General features: G+C 41.0%; 1 protein-coding gene across 1 annotated transcript in view; it reads right to left on the reverse strand.

Annotated features, from left to right (window-relative positions):
* TSPAN4 (tetraspanin 4) overlaps positions 1-27,400 on the reverse strand; it is a 420,415-nt gene that overhangs the window by 349,408 nt on the left and 43,607 nt on the right. The window contains exon 2 of the mRNA XM_058826994.1: positions 2,611-2,705. The gene's annotated coding sequence lies outside the window, so the exon portion shown is untranslated. The remainder of the gene's footprint in view (positions 1-2,610; positions 2,706-27,400) is intronic.

Below are 27,400 nucleotides of genomic sequence, written 5' to 3' on the forward strand. Positions count from 1 at the left end.
TGTGCAGAAATATTAAAGACATCCTGGTTAAGAATTACTTCAACCACTCTACTGCAGTATTCACAGGCTCTGTGCTTACCCTCAGTTCCCATCCAAGGTGAAAAGTGTCCTATAAAAGACAGGAAACTGGCACAGAGACTATATCATGCTACTGAATTCTCAGACGGAATTTGTAAGCAGATCACGTAGCTGAAACTGGACTTGCAGAGCTCTAAGTCAGCTACCAAACCACTCTCCTTCCAACAGTCACATCTGCCAGCATTCACTTGTGCAGCTTGTTCAGAAAGTCTGATGGCTCAACAAAACAATTAAGTGAGAGCAAAAAGTCCAGGGTGATGTGGGTTAAGAAAGCAAATTACATCAGAAGGGCTACCAGTATCCACTCTGCATCCAGCATTGCACCAGGGCTGACCTGCTCTGTACAGAGCCCTGCTCAAGCAGGTACAACTGCACAGCTCTGCCTTCTCAAGGATGCAGTAGCCAAATGTTGTAATACACAAAGGTTTTTGACATCACTCATCTGTAACCTCATCCCTCTGTTGTCAGCTAGTTTTAATTGGAGGTGGCGTCCCTGGTTTCAAGAGGGATTCAGCTTTCCCAAGGCACTGTAAAGAATGAGAAGGAAATGGACACTGACTCAAGAGAAATAGAAAACAGGCAACATGTGTGGAAACAATCCTGCTTTTGATTAAAAGCAAAAAAACACTTAAAAGAAACCAGCCTAGGGTGTTTCTTAGCAGAAACACAAAGTCTCAAGCTCCTCTACAGCACTCAGCTCAGTGTATCTCAGACTATGCATATAATCACTGCCCTCAATGGAACCTCACAGCAACTCTCTTTAAGAAAACACCCACAATCACTACAGATGATTTGTCAGGAATACTAATTGATATAAACCAGAATGTCTTTGCCTCAACCCAGTAGATTCTGCCAATTATCTATCCGTGAACCAAGAAGCTGCTCTTTTAAGCAGTGTTCGCCTTCATCTGATACACCAGCACCAACTTGAACCTGGGTGCAGAGAAAGGAGGGTAATTCAAAGAGTTAAGAAATCTTGGTTGCAATTATCAGGAAGAACGGTGGTAATGCAAGGTACAACCATTGTCCTGATCAATATTCCTAATACAGAAAGTGAGCATCTCAGGACATGTGTGCAGCACTGGAAGCAGTCTTCCAGCTCAGCAGCTGTTTTTTCCTTCAACTCAGCCTCACTTTTAACTACTCTTGATTAAAACGATTACTTTCACTCAATATTCAATTTCTGACAGGTAATATTCTCTACATATGTTGCAAGCTGGCTCCATGCTTACAGGCAAAACACAAGAGCTCCCTAGAAGCAACTTTTCTTATTTTGTAAGTCATGTATAATTTACACATCTGCAATATTGACACAGGCTAGAAATATACATTGTGCCAAAATAATTTCTTAAAAGCTTTCAACAGTTTGGAGGGCATTTTTCTCTTAGGGCATTGGTTCCCCTTGTTACTGCCATTAGTTATCAGGAGAATCCAGTACCTGAGTACAATTAACTCCTGTACACTCAACCTCATAATCTAAAATCTAGACCATGTCAAAATTCAATGCCATTTAACTGTACAAGTGTCTGACAGCCCCTTAAGCACTCACAGGGTTTTTTTGTTCATTTAGTCCTCAAGTTTTCATCAAAACAAACACTTCTGCATGCATAAATGTGCTCCCACCTCTCTAGTCTTGCAGATGGATTCCACATAGGACACACACAACTTTTCCAATTTAGAAGATAATTCAGCTCTTCCAATCACGTAAGTATTGTCTGAATTGGCTGAAAACTGGAGATGGCCTTGCAAGCAATTGTTACTATTGTTATGCAAAACACAGAAATCACCTGAGTCTGTTCTACTGAGTTATTAGCCAAAGAGAATTATTGACAAAAGAATCACAGGCAAGTTATATGTTACAAGGACATTCACAGATAGCTGGCAGATTTTCTTCATTTTCTTTAGGTGGAAACTAAAAGGGGGAATGAGGATTTTCAAGAGTTTTCATTCGGTTTCCAAATAGCACTGAATTAGGTAGCTCTCTTGCACTGCAGAGAAAATTCCATTATCTCATTTTAAGAGTCTATCTAGGTACAGACTCAGGAACACTCCAGCACTGAGTCACCCTCTCTTTTCACCTGCCATGACTATGACTAGATGTCACACAGGTATGATGTGTTTCTGGCACTCTGAGCAAGTTTAATCTTCTTTGCTCAGGTAATACTTTTTTTTCTATTTTTTATTTAAATATTTTTTCTTTCTGAAGTTATTCTCGGGAACAAAATATTTTGTCCAATTCTCATCTTGGCTATTGGATGAATAACCAGAACACTCACCCAAAGCACATAGTCTTTGATCATTTCCTTCAAAAGGTATGCAGCTGGCCAGAAAAATTTGTAACTATGAGCTTCAAGTATGAGGTCTGGGGGGATGAGAAGTGCGTGTGTCCCTTTGGCCTGGGATTCAAAAATCAAAGTTTTCTGCAGTAGCAAGTGAACTGACAAAGTATAAATAGAGAAACACATAATTATCCCAGATTACAGCTAACAAATCCTCACTGGAGAAAACAGAGCGTGTGTAGGAGAAACTCACTGTAACTGGGGGTTTTGCAGATGACACAGAAGATGCAATTGGAAGGAGCTCTTGATCTCTCACAGCAGTAAGAACTGGCCCCTTCGGTGATGCCACTGCAAGACACAAACCAACAGATTCATGAGTAAAACAGGCAGGTGGTCATCAGGAGTCACTTCAGGAACAAACTTTTCAATCCAGTATTACGGGTCCCACAACCCTGTTTACCTCAACTCTGTACTTCCCCACACACTCTTCAACCTCAGCAGCGTTTGTTACTAAAAGGAAACTTGGGTCACCAAATAAACATTAGTTTATTGGAGAAAACATCTTCTTGCACATTTTCAATACAGAATTGAAAAATAAATAAATAAACATTAAAAAGAGGTGACTTTGTCATTGAGTCCACTTACAAACTAGTAATGTGAGAGTGAACATGCAATGACAAGAGAATAAGGCACGTTGGGCACGCAGAGAAAAGTCCAGGTAAAGAGTGTCCACAGAACAGCAGGCTGTGCCTTCTAGTCCACCAGCAACACAAGAAACAAGCTTTGTGGGTCCCAAGGAGCAATGCACAGAAAGCACTCACAAGAGAGTGTGGGCTTCTGCTTCCTATACAGGGAAAAGGTCATAGCAAGAAAAAGCGAAATTGGTAAATACTTCTAAACATTCAAGTTTCTGAGGCTGACAAATGCCAAGGAAACAAGCTTAGTTTTGTGGAAGCAGTTTATGCAATAAATACCCGCAAATAAAAAGCATCTTCTGCTGGGAGTGGGAAAACTTCACCAAGTGATGCTGCATAGGAAAGAGTTTACAGCTACATTCAAATGCATACAAAAATTTGAATGCATCATCAGCCAATGCACAACAGGTTAGATCTACGTAAAAAAGCAGCAGTAAAGTCAGAGCTGTAGACAAAACCTTTTGAGAAGGACAATCCCTTCCTTTACCATGGCAGCTTTATAGTTGATAATGAATTGCACCACTGTTTTGTGCCACAAGATTTTTGCTAGTGTATACATTTCCTCAGCATTACATTTGGAACTGCAAATAGATTTTATAGTTAAGGACAGTGGAATTATCCTCACTGTAAATTATGTAAGGATAAAAAGCCAATCTCTAAAAAAGAACTGTTCCATCCTTAGTGACCACACACAGCCAAGACTGTGCTTTATCTACCCATTTGAAAGACATTAGGTCTGTAGATCAACAGTGCCTGGCTTGCCATAGTTTAACTCCTACCTTTTTTGCTGTCATTTGTCTGGGTTTTTTAATCTTGTTATTTCAGGTGTTTAATAACACTAATTTCCAGATGGTCAAGAAATCGAACACACCAGCAAGCAGGCTACATCCCTGTTACACATAGGAGTGTCACTGTCTGATATTTTACTGTTATATAAATCAAGCTGGCCCCAAAGAGGCATCAGCAATGCATTCACTAAGCACTGCTTTATTTTGATCTTTCTAAAACAAAGAACTATGGAAGTTTCAAGTGTTTCTTTAGAAGGATGAGCTGCCTGATGATTTTTCAATTTGGTTTTTTTTTTCCTAAACTTGACAAATACCAGAAGCAACATCACCTTTTAAGGAAAAAGGCATCTGAAAGCAAAATCCTGCTTTTAAGCCAGAGTGACTCATAACAGCAAAGATTCTTCCTATAAAAACAAACTCAATCATAAAGTAAGAACGAGCTAGAAGCTCTAGTAATAACAATTCAAACAAATCCTTTTTTCTCCATGACTTTTGTGGACTCATATTGGCTGGTTCAAGCAGGTGCTCTTGGCAGCTACAAAAAAGAAAACAAGTTAGACAGATCACTGGCCTGACCCAGCCTTATCATTCATTTGCATGCCTAGAGAGTACAGTAAACTAGCACAGATGCACAGGAACACACTGCATGCCTTATCTTTTCTATAGGAATGCAGGAGGAAGTCTGTATCTACAATGCAGTCACACGTGCTTTCAAAAGAGCTGAGGAGCAGCTCAAGAGATAAGGCAGAGAAGATGCAGGAGCATGCACACAACACTGCCTGCAGCAAGCCTGGGTAGCTGTGCACAGCCCAGTACCACCAGATCTTCATCATGCCCATTAAACAACATTAATAAAGCCTTATGAGGCAGGGCTGATCAGACTGCAGCCCGATCTCCTGAAACAGAGGTGCTCACTGGCGTCAGAAGAGGCAGCATTATACTACTGAGAGGACATGACCTCAGTAGGCTGCATCTAAATCTACTACTCAAGTCTAGAAGACATCCAAAATCCTCCACTTTGAGGAGCATCATAGACATTGCACAGATTTTCCTTGACCCATTCAACATGTGAGCCTAAGCAACTAAATTTTCAGCAAAGAAGGTGGTGACACCACCAGCAGAGAGTCCAGGGCTCCACTTCCCTCTCCACAAATGACCTGCTGTACAACCCCAGGCAAAACATTTTGTCTGCTTGTGTCCCACCTTCATTCTCAGGCTGGGGCTCTTTTCTGTCTCTTCTTCTGACCAGGGATCTTCTTTTACAAGATATCCATATCTAGTTATCATGTGCTGCTGGGCACAATGGGGCCTCTATGCTTTAAGTTTAGTAACAGAAACCTCAGCTACAGTGGAACTCCAACTAGAGCTACAAGGCCTCCTTCAAATCCAGCTACTCCAGGCATCCTGCTCCAGAGACCAGAGGCGTGTTTTCAATCTTTCTGCCCTGGCTTATGTCAAATGCTTACAGGCTCTTTGGCATGTCCCACACCACCTGGAGTCCATCTAAAAAACTCCCTGACAATTCCCAACCATTTAAGAGATTTTTTTTTTCAGGCTAACTTTGCAAGTTCTTAGTGAGGGAAAACTACAGCTTAACAAGAGCAGGTGAATTGAGTCCTAATGTCAAGTTCAAACTGTCTGATCAAAAATCTGTCACAGACAGCTCAGCTCTCCAGGTGCTTGGACACCCTCAGTTAGATAAAAGTCCTGCACTCCGATTTTCTTGCTTTGAAATACCTATATTCCCTCTTCCTACTCCTCCATTACTCCCTTGGCACTCTTGTGCCAAGGGAGACAGAGATCAAGGTGAGTTCCTGCTGTAACATAGGACAGTTTTTCCTTAGGGCTTGTATTTATCTGCACACTGGTCAAGGAACCTGGTTTCTAGATGTAGGACACTTCTCAGTGCTCTAGTACTTTCTAGAGCTTGCTGCTACTTCACTGCATCACTCAGTGGTTCAGTTGGAATGGACCTTAAAGATCATCTTGTCCCCTGCCATGGATAGAGCCATCTCCAATTACACCAGGCTGCCCAAAGCCCCATCCATCCTGGCATTGAACACTTCTAGGGATGAGGCAGCCATAAGTTCTCTAGACAACCTGTTCCACTGTCTAATCACCATCATTATTCCAAATACCTAATTGGAATCTACACTCTTCCAGTTTAAAACCATTGCACCTCATCCTATCACTGCACTGCCTGTTCATCTTTCCTGTTGACCCACTAAGTACTGGAAAGCTGCTATAAAATCTTCCAGGCTGAACAACCCCAACACTCCCAGCCTGCCCTCAAAGGTGAGATGCTCCAGGCCTCTGATCATTTTTGTGGCCTTCCTCTGGACCTGTTCCAACAGATCAACATCTTTCTGTGTTGGTGGCCCCAGAGCTGGACACAGGTGGAGACTCACTAGAGCAGAGCAGAGAGGAAGAAGCACTTTCCTGACCTGTTGGCCGTACTGCTTTGGATGCAGTCCATGATACACTTGGTTTTCTGGCATGTAAGCAGCAATTGTTGGGTCATATTCCTTTTTTTCATCCACCAATACCCTGCCAAGCCCTTCTCCTTCAAGTTGCTCTCAACCCATTGTTGCCCAGTCTGTATTTGTGCTTCATTTTGCCCCTACCCAAGTGCAGGACTTTGTGCTTGGCCTTGAACTTCATGAGGTTTGCATGAGCCCATCTCTCCAGCTGGTCCTTAGCCACTGAGTGGTCCAGCCATCAAATCCATTTCTCTCCATTTTAGAGACAAGGATGTTATGTGAGACACTACCAAATGCTTTGCACAAGTCCAGGCAGATGACATCAGTCGCCCTTCCCTCATCTGCCACCTCTGTAACACTGCCATAGAAGGCCACCAGATTTGTCAGGCATGATTTGCCCTTAGTGAAGCCATGCTGGTTGTCACCAGTCTTCTCCTTATTTTCCATGTGCCTCATCATAGTTTCCAGGAGGATTTGCTCCATGATTTTGCAAAGCACAAAGATGAGAGACTTACTGGACTTTTTGAAGGCAAAGAGTGGACATGGCAGTAAACACTGGGTACCATAATGTGCTAATATCACCTGGGTTTTCATTAATACGAGCTAAACAAACAATCTTTTTCTTCCCCTTAAACCAGAAAACAGGTTCATCCTTCCTATTTTGAGGCAACACCCAAACTGTGATAAATTCCAAACTGCAGTCATTTGGGCAATGAAGAAACAGAATCATTATCAACAGAGACATCATCAATGGCATTTGATGATGATCCAAAAACAGCTTTGCTGTGCAGGTCTTCCCATGAGGCCTTACTATGTGACTTCTTTTTGCCAGCAGTCACAGACACCCAGGGTTAGATTTTAACAGGACAGTAGAGAAATGCTCCACAGTTTGTGTCACAACAGCACACAGGACATATATGTGTAGCATGACTCAACCTCCCTGCCATGCAGAGACCACAGAAACTGCAAATTGCCAGCACCACATTGATTAGCCACAGTCACCTTCACCAGTGGCAAGGGGCCTTTTTCAGTCTCTGCTCTGCTTTCAACTGCTGCAACTAATTCAGGTAATTTACTGACTGAACTCTTGTATAGACACACAGTGCCTGTAACAAAACAGGAAAAAAAAAAAAATATATTCTCTGAAGTCCAACTCAAAACAAGAGGCTGGGGAAAATATATTTTAAAGCAGACTTGAGTACTGCTTGCTCTTGTTTTTAAGAGGAAAAATACCAAAAAGAAATGTCAGCAAGATTCTTCTCTGTACCACCACCCACCAGTCTCCTACCCACTCCTGCTTCTTTATTTATGATTTTTTTTTTAATTAAGGTAACATTGTATTTTTTGCCTACATGGTCTCCCATCAAACAAAACTCCACTTGACAACTTGCAACCATTTGAAATCTCTTCCTTCAACTTCTATTGTTTGATGCAAGACATCTTCACACTGTCAGGGAAGACTACTCTCCTGCCATGTCCATAGCCATCACCATGTACTCAAGCCCCAGCAAATCTGCCAGATAAGCTATCTCCAGCTGGCATCTTATATATATTATATATATATATATAAAACATGGGGGAATATATAAATAGTTATTCCCTTCCTACTCCTATTTTAGGATTTCCTGAACTATACGCTATTCTCATCCTCCTTAGATCAGCATTAACCCTGACAACCATATTTCTGCAACATTAGTTCACTCTTCTCTCTGGAAACCACTGGACTGATTTTACTTTCTGGAGTTATTCTTAACATAGCCCAGGATATGGAACTGCAGCCCATTTATGTATCAGCTCTTAAACTGATGAGCACATGTAACTTCTATTAGAGTTAGTGCAAACAGCAGACTGTCACTCAGGCACTCTGCTCCAAACATCCACTTGCACTCTGCATCCCTCCTGTGAGCTTGAAAAAGACTTTGTTAAATATTTGCATTCTGTGTTTCTGCTTGCAAAGTCATCTGTGCTCAGCACTGATAGCTGCAAGATCTGTGATCCTGCTTTGGCTGTTTGCAAGCCTCAGCCTAACTGGTAACAAAGTCTGTTCTTCTCATGCAGAGCTTTTACTTTCATGACTTTTATTCCCAAATACAGAGCACAAATACGAGGCTTTACATTCTTCCCTAATCTAGGCATTCTAGAGAGAATCAGCGACACAAACAACCCATCCCTTAGGAAGGATGAGAGTGTCCAGTGTAACTGTCTGGGGCAGTTACTCCTCAGAGCAGGTAAACAAAGGAGGCAACACAGGCGACTCGTGAAGGTCTCTCTGCATCAATCACTGCTTTCCTTCCTTGTCATGTAACTCTCAAGGTCTGCCTTTGTATCTCGTGCTTCTAGATCCCAAGAAGATCTCTGCAGCACATGCTACATGTCACCAGAGAGCACAGAGGCAGCTCCCATGACACCCTTCTGTATCTGTCAAAAAGGAAAGGTTTCCTGATGTTGACTGTTCATTCATAATCAAGAAAAATTATTAATGCAGGTCATAATAGTAATACTTTCAAAATTCATAATTAACTCAAAATTATTCTAAGTTCAAAACATGAAACCATAATTAAGGTCTGCAGCTTTAAACTTGGTTTCTGCTTTTAGCTGCTATGCCTAAAAAAAGGGCTGATTCTCCCTGATTAGTAACTATAAAACATATAGATGTTTAGATTAAAATATCCCATACACTAAAGTTCAGTATGCAAATTTGTTAAGGAAGATACAACGCCATTCATTTAACTAACATATGCAATAAATAATACATTTATTCAAATTTCATTTTTTCCCATTTTAGATGTGGATTTACTTTTTATTCAAGTTGGGGTGGTGGGTTTTTTTATTTGTTTCTTCTTTTGTTTTCCTGTGATTTTTTTATTTGCTTAACTTTTACTGCCCTTGGAAGTAAACTGTTGTTAAGGGAACTTTCCTGTCTGACCATCCAGAAGCCACTGTCAGTCACATCACTCCAGACTTTCACTCCTGGGACCAAAGTCCTTTCACAGTGGGCAGCACCAGGTCACAGCCCCCTGCCTGCAGCTGCCACTCTGTTCCCCACCCAGAGCACAACCTGCAGCTCCCACTGCAGCTGCGCTTCCAGCTACCTGGGTGTCCACACCTCAACAAGAGAAGAAAGCAGGTTTAAAATTGCACTTAAAATTGTTTCTATAAGAGTATTATCTGTAATGAAAGAAAGTAAGGCAGTGTGACTGCTTCAACCAAAAATAGAGAGAATATCTCACCATCCCTCATTTAGTCTTTCTTGAATCGCTTCCTGACACAAGCTGTATATGACATTCTCAACTCTCAATGAGTCTCACAACCTCACAAGTTACCTGTCATGGAACTGCTTCTGCTGTAGAACTTCAATGACAAATATTCTCCCTACACCTGCAGAATAGGCTATTGCTCTCACAGATTATCCTGGCACTGCAATGAACTCTTTTTCCAGACGATTAGGCCATTGATTTCCTGTGGTTCGAGCACTTTCATTTTCCTTTAAAGCCCTCACCAAACCTGCACTAGCAAATATTTCTTAATTTAGATACTATTGAATGGTTAGGGAAAGTTTAAATCTCAACCTGATTTGTCATTATTTCAAATTCACCACTGAAGAGGTTTCTTTTCAGAGAATACATTTAATTGCATATCTATGATTATGATTATACACACAAACAAATATAGACACAGCACTGTTTAAATGCATTGATTCCAATACTCATCCAGATTCTTAAAACCATTCCAGGGCTTTGGGAAAAATAGGTTATTTTAAAAAAATGACAGGTACTTAGCTCCTGAAATATATTCCCAATGAACATAGCCAACTGTAAGCCTTTAAACAGAGATCAAAGGTATTTTCTAAAGGAAATATTCCAATTCCCAAAGAGCTGATACATTGCCTACAGTACCCCAGCATTACACACACTTGTCTCTCTGTCACCCTTAACAGCATAAGGACTATTCTTCCCATGCTGTCATGGGTATGGAGCTGAGACACCACAAGGATGACAAAACCAGCAAGTGCAGGATCCTCCCCACTCTCCAAGCTCCCTCTGAGCAAGGGTAGTGCAGCACTGCCTGAGCTGACTGATAGTTTACTAGCTAGGTCCGGGGTCATGCTACACTTTTTCAGAGGTGTTTGTGGCATGACAGTGACTCACAGCAACATTCAAGCTGTCCTGAGATCATCCACAACACTTGACAAAGTGCAGGAAGACAGAAGTGACCTTCCCAAAGAGTCTGCTGCACAGCTGGGAGCTGAACCAAGTGCCACCATGCTCCCAGTGAGCACCCAGCTCATGCACATGTGCAGGAGCAAGGTAGACAGGAAAACAGACAATGAAGGCAAAGGAAATTTTGGTGGTAACAACAACAGTTTACACATCACTCAATTTCCTATTCGAGGGCATGGCATTCTGAGTTTTCTAGTATTGTAATGTGCAAAGTATTCGCTTGTTTGAGGGGAAGGGGGGAATTTTTAAAGCTTTTCAGCTTATTCTTTTAAGCAAGTGACTTAAAACAACTGCTACCTTAATTTTGTTGCTGTGGATACACCAACACACATTTTCTTCCCAGAAAATCTCCAAAACAATAAATTACATCTTACAGATTTTACCACGGTCTTTCCAGGGAGAAGACACACCTCTCCTATCCTTGCTCTTTGCAGTAACTTTAAGTTACCACAAACACATTCGTAGTTTTAAGGCAAGTTTTGATCTTTTGCTCTCCCGAACCAACCATCCAAAACACACAATCCAAGTGAGTTTTCCATCTTGGATTGCAGCACTCCCTCTGCTCTGCTCTTCCATCTGGCCACAGAGTAGCTGGCGGCACCCCAGGCCCCCGTGCTGGCAGAGCAGCGCGGCATTGCTGCGAGCCCATCAGCCAGCCATCACAAATAATGCTCCTGGCCGGGCCACAGCAGCCCTGGCAGGCACTCCTGGTCAGTGAAGAGCTGCTGTGCAGCAATTTCAGAGCGCTGGGGTTTGGCAACAGTGTGAGCGCTGGATGTGACCCACTCTGGGGAAGCACAGCGCAGCACAGCTCTATCTGAGCTGGGACAGCAGCATTCACACTGTCCAAAGAGGAACACCTTCAAACACACCAGTATCAGAATCGGGGACAAGATGAGAGACTTATTATAGAATAACTGCACTGAATACACTGACAATTTTTCATCTACACAGGAATCAAATTATCACCTTTGGACAGGCTCAAATACAGTTTATAACCCACACTTACCTGCACAGTTTAGAAAGCGTCTAAATCAATACTTAAGTACTAAGTTTCTATACCAAAAAACTATACATATTGCTGGTACCCCAAACATCTTCCCTCTGGAGAAGGATTCAGGAACAGATTTAATGGGATCCTTGCCAGCAGTAGGCCCCAGAAAAACCAAATGGACCTCATCAAAAATCATCAGTAGTTTCTGTGTTTGCTTTAAGTTCCGTTGTAGAAATGTAGGCTGGCATAAACTACTGCAAATATACTGGAATATTTTACACTCTGTCAGGAGACCCTACCTGGTCCAGAATCAACAACTTTAAATTATTTAATGGTTTTTGAAAGTTTTGTGCTGAATCAGTTACAGCAATGCCACATTGCACCATATTAGTTAAAGAAACTTGACAGTAGATGCAGTTCTTTACCTGATTCTTATTACACAGGGAAAGCAAATACCAACAGAGCTCGAGTCTTCACTGCTCTGCCCTCAGTTCTCACACATTAGAGAACCAACACTTCAACTTACTGGTCCATCTTGCAACCAAGATATGCCCTTCAAACCCATCTATCACAATACCTCTTTACTACATTTACCTCAGGAAATTTCTGGGGTTTTTTGAGGCAGACTGGCCAGTGCAGCATACAAGTAATTGCTTGCATATGCTTCCAAAAAATGGGGGGAAATAGGAAAAAAATATATATCATATATAAATTAAAATAAATATTAAAAAAAAAAAAGCTCCACATAAGTCTATGATGAGACAGAGAGCTGAATGTGAAGTTTCAGAAATTCAAAGACAAGACAAAGATACCACCCTCAAGAAAACTGAAATTTAAAGCACTTTGCACTGCCATCTTGCAGTTTACTACAATCACACAAGAGCTGGCAAAGTAGATTAAATGCTACAGGTGGAGATTAAACTTGCAGGGATAACAGCTGTTCACTGGCCAATAGTAGTCTTACAGCACTATGGCTAGCCAGCATATTTCTTGTTAGAATCATGCCAGGCCCACAGGTCAGTAACAATGATGTGTTATCTTCACCTCTCCCCAGCAGTTTCCGCCATCTGCCTTTGCTCTTCTGTCTCACTTTCAGCCTGGCACAAGTCTAAAACTACTCTAGTTTATCCTTCATACATGCATGTTGTTATCCCCTTTGTACAGCTAGTGCTGCACTCAATGCTTGGCTGATGCCCATCCATTACTATACTAGAATGCACTACTCTATTGAAAACATAAGTTTAATTTGCAACTGTAAGAAATGCTGCTGTTGCGATTCTACACTGCGACTTCACTAAAGAAATATGCTGTGGCTGTATCAAAACCTTGTATCACTTAAGATATAAGTAAACTCCTGCTATGAAGATAACATCCTCTCACTTCTGATCTGCTTTAACATTAGGCAGTTCATGGGAGGATAAAGCAGAAGGATGATACCTCACAGCTGGATGGGAACAAAAGCCGAAAGTCAGCCACAGGAAGTCAAGCAAATTCTGGACCTGTCTGGAAATAATTCCTCATTACAGGACAGGTTGTGAAGTATTAAATGATCCAAGCTGCTCATGTTCTACAGAGCAGAAGAGAGGCTTAAGAAACAACACCCTAACTTAGAAATACAAGATTTTTATTTTTTTTTTGTATCTGGTCCATGCTTTCCATGATATGCCAATACCATAATATTCCCAACACTAAGCCAGTTACAGGATTTCATCTCCAATGAGCACAAATCCAGCCAGAAGTTTTACACCACCTCCTTTCCAGATATTAATCTCCCAATGTACGCGATGCTTATCAACTTGTATGGAAGTCCCCCGCAATTCCATGAAGCAAGGTCAGTTGATACTGATTAATGATCTGGCTCAACGTATCCACTGATATGTTGAGGAACTGACATACTCATTAGCTATCCTAAACAGCAGGATATTACAGTAAATGATGACAGCTGCTGTGTGTAGCTTTTCAAACCTATTTTCTATGCCTTCAAATAGAGCTAGCATTGGAGGTGTCCTTTACAAAAAAAAGAAAAAGCATCTATAGATCAGCACTCTCTACAGAGTCCAGCAATCTGCGAGTGTTACTTGACAGCATTTACAAAGCAGTGACACACACAGTGTAAAGCCTTTGCTAACACCAATCCACATGGAGTGCTTGAGTAAAAGCAGACACTTAAAAAGTGTAAAAAACACTCTTCTCTCCTTATTTTCCCCAACATAAAGCCTGGCATCCTCCCTGCCTCCTCTATGAACCCCTGAGCTCTTCTTTCTGCCTTTATAATGTTTATAATTTCTCTTACTTTTAAAAAGTATGTGAATAGAGGCACAGCTTGAATTCACAAGGGGAAAATAATGTTTTTCTATACCTCCTAAAATCTCTCAAAATCTAAATATTTAAAGACATTCTGTTATGCCCCTCTATATGTCTTCACAGACCTCAAAAGCATGATTCCACCTGGCTGCTTCTTCCAGTCTCTCCCACACCCATGCTGTTGTACTTACCACAAAAGAGTTACAGAAGGCAGCAAACAGGACAGGACAGCTTGGGCCCTTTCATCTCCTGTGCATTTGCACAATGTGTATTGTTCCTGCCTCAAAGACATCACAATTTAAACAGATGAGGCTGGGAGAAAAAAAACTGTTTACCTCATTTATAGGTGTTCAGGAGACTAGGAACCTTACTCATGGTCAAAGAAATTTATGGCAGAAGAAATGAACTCATACATCTCAATTCATTAGTATAACTCCCGTAACATCTTTCCTTTCAAGAGCAGGGTGTCCAGTCATTTCTCACCATGTGAGGTCAAAAAGGACTTTAGCTGCAGACAGAGATTTTTCTCTTATTCTCCCTGACCTGAGACGTGATGATGATTTCTTGGACTTCATTACTTGAATGCATATACATGAACAGTTACAGCAAATCAATGTTAATGCAACAAACAAGGTATGTCCTCTTCATACCTGTGATAACAGCTCTCTTGGGTACTCTAAGAAATAGCCTCACAAAAACATCCCAGACTCATTTCCCTGACTGCATGCCTCCTGAATTACTGGATCTGAATATATACATGGAAACTGAGGCACATATAAGAAAGAAGAATAGTGAAAAAAATTCCTTCAGACCCATTCCTCTTGGAGACTCCTTAAGTTGTGCCTGCAAGATAAAACAAACTAACAGTCTAAAGGTTCCATGGAGAAGAAAACACCAATCAACCAGGGAGACAGGGTGAGCAAGTCGGAAAAGTACACAGTGAAACAAGCTGAGAAAGCTCTGCTTTTATCCCCTCACGAAGGCTACCTGAAGGGAGCCCAAGGCTGATACCTTTTTGAGAAGAAGCAAGCAGTGAAAGAATAGGAGACTGAAGCTCTCTGCCACTTTTTTATCATGCTGATGGAACGCAGCAGGAAGCTGGTCTTGCAGCTCAGGACAGTTCTTCTTATCCTGTAAAAAACAACTTCACAAGACTTGTGCAGTGGTTTGTGCCACACATCCTAACCACCTCTGTGAGAGCAACAGGCACTAAAGGCATAAATCCTGTGCTACAGAGCTATGGCTCAAGGCAGCATGCTGCAAGGGAGAGGAAGTGATTCTAATTACAGCTCTGATCCCTTTGCTCCTCCCTGCAAGAGAAGTCAAATTTAAGGAATCTGCTTAACCAGTGATGCCTTTGCTACGGTAGTAAAAAGCCACCCAATTCATATTTTGGACTAGCCAGGCAGTGTAGTACCCTTCTTCATCTCCATACCCAGGAGCCTCTCAGCAACTCTAGCTCACCATAATTACACGTAAACTTATACAGAGCACATATCAGCCAGTTTTGAAATGGGAATGAAGTTAGCAGATGATCAAACTTGAGGAAACTTCTGTAACCTCTAAGTAAGCATCTACAAGACAGTGTAAAAACCATAACGCGCTGCTTCAGAGTATTTTCCTTTTCAGAGGCTTTGTCAGAGTAACAATCCTCATACACACTCCCCGAGTCACCAACTGGAGACTTCACATGCCTCAGTTCTACCCTCACGTCAACAACTCCAATTTAGAAATCAGAGCAGAAAGAGAACATCAAACACATTCATCAAGATCCTCTCATCTCTCACTTGCTAAACAGAATTATATTTACATTAGCAGCATCTGTCAGGGAATTAATACAAAAGCAAGCATTTTTTGGCCAATTTATCAAGTAACAAGGATATTTCCTGAGCAAACACTTCCATTGCCCTATTAGGTGCACCCATCTAACCACTGTGCCAGTAAAGGCACATAGGAGTCTTTTCAATAAAAAACATCACAGGAATGAAGCAAAAGGATTGCAATAGATATGAGAAACGGCCCTTTCAGAAAAGCATCAATATGTTTAAATAAAGATACTATCTTAGAAAGAGCAAATAAACTGCAGTGTTTTCCTTCAGATAAAAAATAAGCAATGTTTAAACAAGGTAGTCATTTTGCACTGATGGAATCAGGCCAACTACTGCAAAATAACACTTTACTGAAAAAGCTTTCCAGTTCATAGCCATTGGTATTATCCCAGAATAAGAATGCTGGAAACTGGATAGTTTGCAGCACTACAAGAGAAAGTTAGAGTAGTACATTTATAACACTCTGAGACAGCAAATGTTATAGTCTGCTTGGTACAGTACCCATCTTCCCCCTCAATCATAGATGCAATCACCCTCACATATTGTAGGGTAGTTCCACTGCCAGGCAAGGGAATGCTGAACAGTATGGATGTGAGGAGGTGGATTCCACAAAATCCAGCCATTCTGGAAGAGAATTTTACCTCTGTTTCCCACTGCCTTTTTAAGGAGCATGCAGCTTCTGTGGATCTTGCTACTGGGCACATTTTGTAGAGCAGAAAGTAATTTCATTATAGATTTATCTTTTTCTTCTACTAACACTTCCTTTGTAAAATCAGCAAGTAAAATTTCTGTAAGGTCAAAATTGGCTTTTCACCCTCTAGGGACCCAACTGGTCTTTTCAAGCAGTTTAATAGCCTTTATCTCTTGAAAACATTTCAATTGTGTGGTTGACTCCTCTGATTGCCCTTGCATTATAAATATATCTGCAAGCCCTGCTGACAGCATGAGGCACATGTTACACAGCATAGCCAAGTGACATTTTTCTGTTGAATACACAGAACTATAGGTGCACATTCCGAGGATATCATCTATCCTCTAATGCCTACAAACTCTAAGGAGACCTTGAGCCAGCTTGCAAAGTGGCCAGGCTGATTATGTGACAATATTCATGCAGCTTTAGCTGTACTCTGCCATGAGATGCACCACAGACCATTTTCCAAGACTGACATTCCATTCCTAACCATTACATGATTCTACATCCTACACAGAAGAGTGACCTCATTCAGGCTACAATAAGTCTTTCAGACTCCACTCTCCATTAGATTTTTGCTCTGGTCATACAGGGCTATTAAAGCATGAACAGGTCCTGCTGATCACTCCTCGGCTCTCCAGATGACAAATCCCCATAAGGACAGGACCACAGAGCCCTGCTTAGTGTGATTCTGCCAACTGTGTGTTGCTGTGGTAGCAATCAGTTCCTGCTGTTCTCAACCCTCAGCAACCCCACAACAGAAGGGTCCTTTGAGAGACTGTTCACCCAGCCTCCCTTCCTGAACCCAGGTGAGCTCCCCTTCTGCCGAAACCCTCCAGTTTATATACTGGGCATGACGTTCCATGGTGTGGAATATCCCTTTGGTCAGCTCGGGTCACCTGTCCCAGCTGAGCTCCCTCCCAGCTTCTCTTGCAAACCTCCTCACCATGCTAAGGAAGTCCTTGACTTAGGATAAACACAACTCAGCAAAAAACCAAAACATCCCTGTGTGTTACCAACCCCATTCTCATTCCAAATCCACAACACAGCACTGTGACAGCTACTGAGAAGAAATTAACTCTACCCTAGCTGAAATCAGGACAGCAATAAACATATCAAATGGTAGGTTAAAAATCTCCAGTCAACATATGCAGGAAAAAAAGGAAAAATAATTTTTAATAAGCATCATCAGTTATGCAAAGGTGCAAACAAGATATTTCCAAAGGAGATTTTTCTGTAATTAAGTCTAGCATCTCAGACAGCTCAGAATTACAGAAAATCCCTAACCATACCACTGGCACATGAGGGGCAGGATTTTGTGATCCAAACAAACGATTTTTTAAGAGACCTACAGACGAGGAGCAGTACAAGATACTTTTGCAGATTACATCCTGCTGCAGTCATTGTGCATGAAGTGCTCTGATTATATTACGAGGAAATATTTGTCCCTGCTGAAGATACTTTATTTGGTGTGGCTCTGATTTCCCCACACACACCTTAGCAGAGCCTGAAAAATACAAACCAGCTTCTTGCAAGCTTATTTGGATGTTGAGTATTTCAAGCTCTAGGTACCTCAAAACCTTAAATACAGCAAAACAAGTTGAATGCTATCATCTCACTTCACTTTGCTGACTGCAGAAAAATATCCTAGAAACCCATTTCTTCACATAGCTAATTCATCTTCCCTGTGTGGGAAGAAACCCGTTTCCTCAGAGGACAGAACAGTGTGCCAGAGACAGCCACTGATGTACTGGCTTTTAATGTTGATTTCATATATCTTATTGGACTGAAGCCATGACAGAGGCATTTGTTATTCCTTCCCCTCCAAGCTTGTACCAAAACACAAAGTCTTCACCATAAGACCAGTAAAAAGCAGTTCGCTTATTTTCTTAAAGCAACACAAAGTATCTTTACTTAAATCGTATTTTTAGAATGGAAACCTAGTTTTAAGTTTATGAGGATTTTTTAAAAGCAATCATATTCCAACCTAATTCTTCCATATTCTAGTTAGGACATTCAAGTGACCTCTCAAGTACTCCAGAGAACAATGTCCACCCGATGTTTCTGTGATAGAAGGTTCTTTTTTTAAGTTGCACACATAATGCCACTTTGACTTCTGAGGTTAACTCAAGCTTTACAAATATAGCAGAGTGTCAAATACTGCTTTCTTTGAGTACCAACGTGTGAATTCTCCTATTTGCATTTTTCCCAAATGTCAATACTTCACTGGAAAAACAGAGTTGAAAAGTCAGCATAGTTTGTTTCTCTTTTCTGCTCTACAGCTACAAATATGGTGGAAAAGTCAGAAACCTACTTGTTCTATAAATCAAAATGTCACAGGACCTTGTCTTTTCTTTAAAGTAATGCCTAGCTGTATCTTTCATTGTTAAAATACTTTTTGTAAGTCAAAACTCTCACTGACCAAAAACAGCCACCTAGTAATGACTCTATTTAAAAATTAGATAATGTTACATACAGGACACAACATAATAAATCCATCTCCTCCCAGACCCCTTTTGCTTTATCAGCATTCAAAACAGTAAAGCTGGGGGAGGGGAGAAGTGAAACTAAAATTGAAGTATGAATGGATGTCATTTCAGTCTCTATTCAAATGTCTTCAAATCACCAGTAATCAATTCAGCTATACCAACCAATGACAAAGCTACTTGAAAACAGTATACAATGAAAGATTTAAAGGAGCTGCTGAAGTTTTTTATTTGCCACCAGAGATCACAGCCACCATCAGGGTTCTGTGTTTCTTGAGTCGTTGTCCTCAGTTTCAAACTACAGCCATATGTTTCACATTAAAGTGAAGGACAACCAAGTGTCCTTGAAGGATCAGACATGGTTCTCTTCTAAAAATCATGCACTCATCCCATGGTTGCATAACCAGGCACGAATGGACCTCCTGCATCCTCGTGATTTCCCTGTTGCTGCTAACATCTGACACTATTCCCATGCTGGACACCAAGACATGAGGAAACAAAAGCAACGTCTCAAAGTAATGGGGAGCAAACGACATCTCCACGTCTCCAAGGCTGGCAATGCAGAGGACTGTGATAGGTGAGCTGGCTCCCAGCCTGCCAGAACTTTGGCTTCGTCAGCCACAGCAATTTGGCAACCTCTGTTTGTTACCGCAGACCTCCATCGGTGAGGGATTGTTGTTGAGCTATTGAGAAACATTTAATGAGAACCACATGTTTCCCAAGTGTTCTGGGATGTAACCTAGCACAAGAGAAAAACAAGAAAGTTCAACAGCTTTTATGACAATACAAGCGTTTTGGCTTTTACGTGTGTCTTGCAGTAAAACATGCAGTGACCCATGCCCTCTGCCAGCTCTGGAGAGCCCCTGCCATCAGTGTGACTGATCACACTGCCAATAGTAAATCTGTCACCCCTGCTGGGATGAAACATTCCCATCTTAGCTAAAGCCCTGATCTACAGCTGCATTAGGATACACAAATCTCTCCCTGGTGTTGCAGGGGACATGTGGAATTGCTGAGCATACCATGAACATATTATGCAGCTGCATCTAAAGACTTCTCATCAACATGAAGATAGGCAGCATAAGAGGAACGCTATCACAAGGCCCCTTTTTCAAAATGTATTTAGAGACTTTAAAAAAAATTACACTGATTTAAGTTTTCAAATCAGCCCCCAAAAAAAAAATACATCCAAAGAGTTCAAGCATCCTACACCTAAGTTCACAGAGCAAATTAGGAGCAGAGCTAAGTCTGCTCAGCCTCACAAACTCCTGTTCTCGCTGCTACAGCTGCAGCAGTTAGGCAAAAGTTATACACAGCCATATGTATTTACAGCATTATACAATAAACCAACATAAAAATCAACACTGGGTTATATTGTGGGAAGTGCCATCCAGATGGCAGGCAGATCTCGAGTTATTGCTGCAGGCAGCCGAGAAAAAGATCCTGGATGGAAGGACACTGCACTGGCAGGCAGATGAACCAGAACAGCAGCTCTCAATCAGCAAGACCTGCCTCTTCAGCAAGGTGCCAGCATTGTAGGGATGAGATACTGGTGACAGCCTGCAGTATCCCCCAGTCATACTCCTGGCACCCGGACCTGAAGTCAAGATATCGCTGCAGAATAAGTTAAGATAGAAGGGAAGTGGATTTCACCAGGGTGAGGAGGGGAGAAAGGGAAAAAATTTTAAAAAACAAAACCAAAACAAAATCACCCTTTTTCACCAGAAAGGCTACAGAAAAACAGGAAACATTCAGCAGAAGAATCTGAACAGTTCTCCTCTAAGCAAGAGTGAACTCCCAGATAAATAATACCTTTGTGTATGCAGAGCAATGTGCTTATCTATGTCTCAGAAACAGAAATAGCTACAAGCTACCTGATATTATGCATAAATCAGATGAAACTACTGAAAAAACACATCATCCTGAAGTACAAGCACCCACTTCAAACTAAGAGCTCTGAGTTGGCTCAATATTCCCATAGCCTCTCTCCCACCCTTTCACTCCCTGTATTCACTGCCCCTTGCAATCAGACAAGACATTTTTCCAGCCTGGCTCCACACCACAATGTACAACAGTCACCTGCCTTCACAGTCAAGGGCAGCACAGCTTCCAAGACCTTGCTGAGACAATGCAAGCCTAAGTGGCACAGACTCCTTTCAGTGCCAGCATTTTACCCTGCATTGCACAATCCAGGAACAAGTGCAGTGGTCCCACACAGGTCTCTTCCAGGGCCTAATGCAAAGTTCAGCAGCAGCAGGGGTCAGTGGAAAGTTCCAGGTGGTTCAGGCACTTCCAACTTTTTTCTCCAAAGCTGTCAAAATAAACCATCCCAAACTTTCAAAAAGTCTCAGAGTATGCTACTACAGATAAAAACCACTACGCAATAATAGAAATGGAGAAATGAGATAATGTCTCAGAGACACACAGAGAGCATCAGAAGTAAAAAAGGCTAGAGCATCACTGAATTCAACCTCAAAGGTCTCTCTTTTAATCACCTAGTGCATGCCCCAGACAAGGAATACATTACTTTTTACTGCTAACTGGTGAGGGTAATCTTCTCTATAAGGAGCACCATAAGACATGATGGAGCAAATGTCAGGAACAAAATAAGTAGTGTGCGCTACAAATTTCAGAGACAGTTATTTTCCAGCAATCATTTTAATATTTGAAAGGTTTTATTGCATTGGGTTAATAGTGATTTTATTACATAACCAGAGACCTACAAAATGCAAAAACAATCACTGGGAAAACATAGCAATTGGTGCTCAAAGCTTAATTGGCAGATCAGCTTTCTCAAGAAGATTTATTCATGCTCTGCTTCCATTTGACACTGAACTCCTTAGAATTTTCACTTTAAAAATAAAAATTCATATTGCATTCTAGAAGTTGAAATCCTTTACCCTATTTACTAAACCAGTAAGTTTGCTAAAATTTCCTCCATGATCCTTAGTGACATCATTCTTGGACTCATTTACCAAACAACAACAACAACTTATTTGGCCTTATTCTTTTTAATAAGAAACACTGCAGAGAGCTTCTAACATGAGATGCAGCTTCCTTAAACCAATGGAGCAGTTCCCAGCTATCACACCAAACCTCATTATACTCATCGCTTGGCAAGCAATATTTTTTGCGTATTTATTCTGGCAATTTCTTCCAAAGCTTACTGGAGCTAATGGGTTTCAAAATCAGGTGCTAAAAGGGAGATGGGTTCTAAAATGAGTAGCCCAAACCAAGTTATTCAAACCAAACACATTGAAGGAATTAAATCTATCAACTTTTTTGTTCTGCCTGAAACTTAAGAGCTCTTTACCCCTGAGCTATCATCACAACAGGACTAATTCCAGCTCTAAACCATGGAGGAACATTTCTGAGTAATCTCAGTGTGCCTGCTAGATTTCAAGGATAAATTAGTGCACTCTTTTTGCACTAGCTCTGCCATTCATCTTCACTGTTAAGTTACTCAGCAGGCAAGAAACAGATTCCAACACTAAGGTAATTCCCTCCCTCTAATACATATGTCTGGTTACTATCGTATGTCTTCCACTGGCAGGAGAAAGTGAGGTTATGATTGTGTGTGAGCTGTGTGGTGCTATAAATCAGAGCAAGCATATTTTAACAGTCAAGGAACCTCTTTTTTATACAAACTTGGTTCAAGGAAGGGATTTTGTCAAACAGTGTGAGCAGAAACACCCTCTTTGCAACAGAACAGATGTCAATTACAAAATCCACAAGCCCTCTGTGTCAAAAACAATTATTCAGAGAACATCCTACACCTGCACAGTTGAGGGTCAGATTTAAGACTGGGACCCATTTGCATTTACAAAGTTACAGTGAGCATGCAAGTCTCCCAGCTGCAATAAATACAACTACAGAAATAGGGACAGAAGGCAGAGACTCCAGTCCTTGGTTCAAGTCCTGAATGCTGAACAACAGACTCTAGGGATTTGCAAATTTATTGAGGAGATTAAAGGCACACAGACATTTAAAGGGATTTTCAAAAGTACCTAAGCAAGTTAAAAGCTTTGAAAATTTTACTAAGCATCTGTTCACATCTCTGGAAACTTAAATACATTTGAAATCCAACCCCAAGAGCATATTAAAGGCAAATTCAATCTGAGGAACTTAACAAGCATACTAAACTTCATAGTCTCCAAAAACTGTGTTTATTCACACTTGCCTTAGTTAAAGAAAGCTTTTAAGAAGTCTCTCTTCTAGACTCCCTGGCATGAGAAAACAGGAAAAATTATTCATGTGAATGAGTGATGAATGTAAGAACAAGAAAAGACAGGTCAGTGTAGAGGACAGCATCCTTGCTACTGGGGTTCAGAAGAAATGCAGTGAAGCAATGTGACCTGGACAGTAATTTTCCCACTTTGAGCCACGGTCTTCTCACATTTTTCAGCCCACTAAGCTTGCATGGTTTTTTGGATCAGAGAATTTCTATTACTCTGTACCCATACAGGGGCTAGTCCACAGCCTTCATGTCCTCTAGCAATGCCTTAAACACTCTGCTATAACCTGATTCCTAGATGAATTCATGAGTTCTAGATCAATTTCCTGATTAGAATTAGTTAATTACATAATACTTAGAACAACCTGAGCCTACCACTGGGTAGAGTTTTTCAATATATGTCTGTATATATAACACCAATGTTCATAATAAATGGTCCTTAAATACCTAAAACATATGTAAACATGTTTTAATATGCCTTTATATATAGATACATAGACAAATGCAAGCACCAGGCTCTTGGGTATGTAAATGGCATTTTATAAAGGTCATCTTTTCATGCAGAAAGAAAGACTGATGAAGGTTAATTAAATTAAAGTCTACATTTATCCAAACTCTCCAAAGCAAGGACTTTAATAGCATCCTTAAATAACAGCCAGCAGTTTTAAAATATCTTTGAGAACATGATGATCAGATAAGTCTTGGAGCAAGGCAGAAAAAATCAACCGCACTGCACAGGTTGTGCTTCTCTATTCACTCAGAGAAGTTTGCAGAGTGGTGGGGGAAGGGCTTAGTTGTTGTGTTGGGGAGTATTAATAGGGAAGGAAAAAAAAAAAAAAAAGGTAGGAAGTGGTTTACTGCTTCTGAGCTTCTGCTGCTCCCATTCCAGAACTTGTGTGTGTAACAATCACCATTCGTAACTTTGCCTGTACAGGCCTTCAGACGGCAATGACAGCCTTTCAGTCAGGATCTCTGTGCTGATGCATGTTAGCACAAAATGCAGCAGAAGAAATCCTGTAGCAATGAAACAGCCAAACTCCTGTCAAAGGCCAAAGTAATTTCAACCACTGCATTCCTGGGTGCTTTGCTGCGAGCATGCAACAAAACACCAGCAGGGTGAAGCACATGAGAGCTTACTGAATTCAAGACAACACACAACCCTACTGCATCAGGATGCTCTAAATGCCTATTCAGGCCCCATGGTTGTTGTACACAGTGCACAGGAAAGAAGTCCTGTGATGGCATCTGCATCCACCAGGCAGGCAGCAGGAAGACCAGCTCTTAGGGCAGTAAGGACACAGGGTTATACAGTTCCCAGTGGAAGAGGTCAGAGGATGTTGCCACTGCCCCCATGCCCCATAAATCATACACTACAAACTAACATTAGCTGTAATTTTTAGTCAAACTTTGTTACATGGCAGTAATTCCCATGCAGTTGCTATCTCCACATCTGCAACCCAACACAAGGAGACAGTGCCCTGCACTGGCATCAGGACAAAAAGAGTATCTAGAAACATGACTTTCCAACCTTGCAATTTAAGCACGTTGTTAACAGAAAGAGAACAAAAGTACGGCAATAGCCCTGAGCAAAAGACAACTATCACAGAAGAGAATTCATCATTCTGCAGAGAATTATGTTTTAAACATCTTTGCTCTTGACAAACCTGACAGATAACCTACAAAGAGATGAGTGAGCAACAAGCAACCACCTGCTTCAGGTATCTCTCCAACCACAATGGAAGTTCAACATGGAGAAAAGCAGTGGCTGAGAAGGCTATGAGCCAGGAGAATGACATACCCTTTTCACAGTTTCTTATGAATAGGATACAACAGGGTGTGGTTTCATAACAAACTTCAGCGGAGTCAGGAGAACAGCCATATGGTTTTACCACCTAGAGAAACCCTGGTAACAAACTGTGTTCTCAAATACCCAGCTGTTCCCATACAATAAACATACACAAAAAGCCCATCAGGATACACAGAGCTCAGAGCATTTAAATTGTTACAGCAGTACTGTTAAAAATAGACTACTTATAAATAATGATTCTGTACCACAGATTTCATTAGCAGCAAACATACTGGTAGAATCAGGTATCTACTGTCCAGACCAATTAAAGCAATTAAAAACTCTGCAAAGAGGAACTACATAACCTTTGAGAGGCATGGCACACCCTGTACGTGATCCAGATCCAGTGTAGGCCAGACCCTAGTTTATGAATTACTAGGGGGTTACTAATTTCATTAGGACTCTGCCAATTTACACCAACAAGGCAGAAGGGGAAGTCTCTCATTTCCCATGATGGTGCAAAACACTTGCATCCTCCCATTAGCTCTCCTCATTCAATTAGATCCCTCAGCAAGGTGAAGGAATTCACTGTGTTTTGTTGAACTGTGAGTAGCCAAGACACCAACATCTGCTCCTATTCTCAACAGGAGACAACAGACAAATCCAGAATTTGCTCCCTAGGACCTGCCCTTCCTCAAATGCTGCAACAGAAGAGAGAAAGGATCAGCAATAATTTATCGCCCAACATACCACGTGTACCCATATAAATCTTCGTTGATACCTTGTGATTTACAGGGAGTGGAAGAAGATGATTTATCATGCTAGTTCATCAGATCAGGACACAGACAGGTAGTCCCTGTTCTCTGTCCAGCTCAGCCTTCAGCTATGGGTCAGTATGCCTGACCAAACTACAGAACATTGTTACCAGGCATTGATTCCTGAAAGTATAAACCCTTCCTGAAAGTATCAATATTACTATATAAAGGTAGTATTATTATATATATTTATATAGAAATATTTTTTTAAAAGATGAAAATATAGTCTCATTTAAGTAGAGCCTGCATTAGTTCATTAAATGCAGCTGCATTTCATATCATTTTGTAAAGGTTTACTTTTATTTAAAAAAAACAAATAATATTTGTAAAGAAATAAAAATCCTCCTCTGGTGTTTTCTACTACATACTTCTCAGTAATAAAATACAACAGATACACTCATACATTTACATTTTTATTACCTTTCACATCCCTGTGCACACTTGCCAGTCACCTTACTTGCCTGGAAAAGTTAACCTCAGACTTTCTTCTACTGAAGAAAGAAAATTATCTTAGAGTATCCTTGTCAGAAGCAAAGGATGAGAATTCTTATTATTCCCCTTGTGCTTTTCCTCTTGGAAACTCTCTACAGAGAAGTACAAAACCTGCATAATCTCTCCAAGCTTCAGGCAAACAAATGTTTTCACCAAAATGAGGCGGTGAAAGCACACCTGACTAACCCAAAGCTATTGATGCATTTAGGTTAAATTTGTCAGGCTTTGTTGGCTTAGAAAAAAACAATCCCTGGGCAACAGACCCTCTCTCTCTATCCCTGTTGTGCGTCAATGTTTAATTCTTAAGTGTCCCAAAGAATGGGATGAAGTTGATTCTTCTCTCACAGCCAAAAGAGTCATAACACCTAGGTCAAACCCTTCCCGTATCAACACAGAGCAGGGATCTGAGCCACAATTTAGAAGAGCAGATTAGCAAGCGGGCAGTTAGGAGCAAGGTTCACAATTACTCCCAGAGAAAATGAGCTATTTGGCATAAACAACTCTATACTTGGCAGCCAGAGGAAACAGGCAAAAAAAGAAAAAACAACATGAACTCATGGCCAGTCATCAGGATGTTCATTTCAAGGTAAGAATCCATGTTGAAATCTTTGCCATAGATGACCACTCTAATGTGGAGGCAGATGTCATTTATGCAGCTCTAGTCATGCTCCCATTAGAATTTAAATTGAATTTGCAGTGCCAGATCCTCACACACAAAACCCAAAAATTGAAGCAAACTCATTTGAGCCAACAGGACAATATAAACACTTCACAAAAAATTTGCAGTTATCTGCTTGGCTAAACCAGGAGTGTCTGTCTTCTCTGGAGCTCTGGGTGTTTACACCACTTAAACAACTGACCCCTCATTTTCATCCTAGGTCAAAAAACCCTCTTAAATATGTCAACTGGAGTAAAGCCACATCAGTCCTAGACACAAAACAATATAATCCCTGATGTTTATAACATACACTTCCATACTTCTCTACAGTTTATTGGGAATGCTAATATTACTCCCCCGAGAGCCCTGCTTCTCTAATAGCAAATGCTTCCCAATGAGTTGCAAGAAGACAATTTGATTTCAGAGGGATTGCCAACCACTGGCATTTGGCATAAGATCAATTTGCTTGTTTGTTGTTAATAACACACATGCAGAGGAAAAAGGGAACAAACTGTACAAAGCTCCAAGTCAAACCATGTGACTTTACATGGGTAGTGCATGCAACTCCTTT

The sequence above is a fragment of the Poecile atricapillus genome, chromosome 1 (genome assembly GCF_030490865.1).
Source record: "Poecile atricapillus isolate bPoeAtr1 chromosome 1, bPoeAtr1.hap1, whole genome shotgun sequence".
NCBI lineage: Eukaryota > Metazoa > Chordata > Aves > Passeriformes > Paridae > Poecile > Poecile atricapillus.